The sequence below is a fragment of the Papio anubis genome, chromosome 2 (assembly GCF_008728515.1).
Source record: "Papio anubis isolate 15944 chromosome 2, Panubis1.0, whole genome shotgun sequence".
In the NCBI taxonomy this organism is placed as follows: Eukaryota; Metazoa; Chordata; class Mammalia; order Primates; family Cercopithecidae; genus Papio; species Papio anubis.
The window spans coordinates 102,575,187-102,577,683 of NC_044977.1; positions in this window are offsets into that span (position 1 = coordinate 102,575,187).

Below are 2,497 nucleotides of genomic sequence, written 5' to 3' on the forward strand. Positions count from 1 at the left end.
AAGTTTTTTCTTTTTTTTTTTTCAGTGCTAACGTTTCAATTTAATTGTTTATATCTTCTATTTCTTTTCTGAGACTTTAAAAAAATTTGTTTCAAGGATGTTTACAATTACTTATTGAAGCATTTTTACACTGGCTGCTTTAAAGTTCTTTTCAGAAAATTTTAACATCTGTGTCATTTTAGTGTTAGCATCTGTTGATTGTCTTTTCTTGCTTAAGTTGAGATTTTCCTGGTTCTTGGTATGTTGACTGATTTTCAGCCTTGGACATTTTGGATGCTATGTTATGAGGCTGGATCTCTTTTAGATCTTCTGTTTTAGTTAGCCTTCTTTGACATCAAAACAATGCTGTCTGGTGGAGGTAGAAGTGCAGGTTACTCTATTGACATCCCAGGGTAGAGGTGAGGGAGAACAAGGGAGAGAGTGCCTAGTTACTGCTGGGTCAGGATGAGAGTTCAGGCTGCCCACTAAGCCTCCCCTGATACAGCCTTGGCTGGAAGGGAGAAGGATGCCTTGTTACTACTCCCCATCTGGCCTCCACTGACATGATAGAGGACATTACTGCTGGGCAGTGGTGAAAGTGTTGACTCTCTGCTAGACTCCCTCTGACACCCAAGTGGGTGGGAGTGGAAGTTTAGGTTCCCCATTTGGTCTTTACTGGCAGGGTGTAGGTAATACCACAATTTTTTCTATGGTTTAGCTGGAGTGGTTATTTTGTACAAATTTTCTTTCTTGCAAGACTGTCCCTTTCTGGTCCTTTGGCTAGTAAGTGCAGGTTTTCCTTTTTTTTTTTTTTTTCCTTTACCTGCACTCATTAGTTTATAGTTTTCTGCCTTCTCCATACTCAATTTGAGATCTATTAGGCATAGGCAAAAACAAAACCCTAGGCCAGTGCCATGTGATTCCACAGGTCCTGAGGTCCCTAACCATTCTATCTTCTTCTTTCAATGCTTCAGAGTCTCCTTATATTTGTGTTTTATATAATGTCCAGGGTGTTTTGCCTGTACTTAGCAGAGGGAATAAGCAGAAGTGTTTTTACTCTATATTGTCTCAGAACCAGACATCCCCAAGGGCATTTAAAACATTCTGTATCATCTGGCAAATAGCCAGTGGGGACAATGTTCCCCTAAATTGATGGTGCGGTCCTCATCTTCCACCCTTACCCGCCCAGTGTTCTGCTGTGTGAATTTTTTTTTTTTTTTTTGAGACAGAGTCTTGCTCTATTAGTGCAGTGGCATGATCTCAGCTCACTGAAACCTCAGCCTCCTGGGTTCAAGTGATTCTCCTGCCTCAGCCTCCCAAGTAGCTGGGATTACAGGAATGCACCACCATGCCTGGCAAAATTTTGTATTTTTTGTAGAGACAGGGTTTCACCATGTGTGCCAGGCTGGTCTTGAACTCCTGACCTCAAATGATCCACCCGCCTCAGCCTCGCAAAGTGCTGGGATTGTAGGCATGAGCCACTGTGCCCAGCCTGTCTTATTTCGCTTAGCGTTTTTATGCGACATTGCAGCATATATCAGAATGTCTTTCATTTTTAAGGCTGAGTAAAATTCTGTTGTACATATATACCACGTTTCATTTACCCATTTATCTGTTGATAGATGTTGGCTTGGTTACACCTTTTGTCTATTGTGAATAATGCTGCTACAAACATGGGTGTACAAACATGTCTTCAAGACCCTGCTTTCAATTCTTTGGGGTATATACTCCCAAGTGGAATCACTGGATCATATGGTAATTCTGTTTGTAATTTTATGAGGAATTGCCATACTGTTTACTATAGCAGCTATACCATTTTATATTCCCATCAAAAGTGTACAAAGGTTCCAATTTCTCCACATCTTCAGCAATGCTTGGTGTATATATAAAGATATAAATATATATATATATATATATATATTTTATAGTAGCCATTCTAATGGGTATGAAGTGGTATCTATCTCATGGTGGTTCTGATTTGCCTTCCCTAATTAATGATATTGAACATATTTTTATGTGCTTATTGGCCACTTGTATATTTTTTTCTTTTTGTTTCTTTTTTTTTTTTTTTTAGACAGGGTCTCGCTCTGTTGCCCAAGCTAAAGTGCAGTGGCGCAATCTTGGCTCGTGGCAACCTTCGTCTCCTAGGCGATCTTCCCACCTCAGCCTCCCGAGTGGCTGGGACTACAGGTGCATGCCACTACGCCTGGCTAATTTTTGTATTTTTTGTAGAGACAGGGTTTTGCCATGTAGCCCAGGCTGGTCTCCAACTCCTAGGCTCAAGCAATCCACCCACCTCAGTCTCCCAAAGTGCTGAGATCACAGATGTGAGCCACCACACCCGTCCCTCATTTGTATATCTTCTTTGGAGAAACGTCTGTCTAAGTCTTTAGCCCATTTTTGAGTTAGGTTGTTTGTTTCTTTTGTTGTTGAGCTGTAAGAGTTTTTTTTTATACATTCCAGATATTAACCCCTTATCAGATATATGACCCAGTATTGTCTTTTTACAATTGGTCAG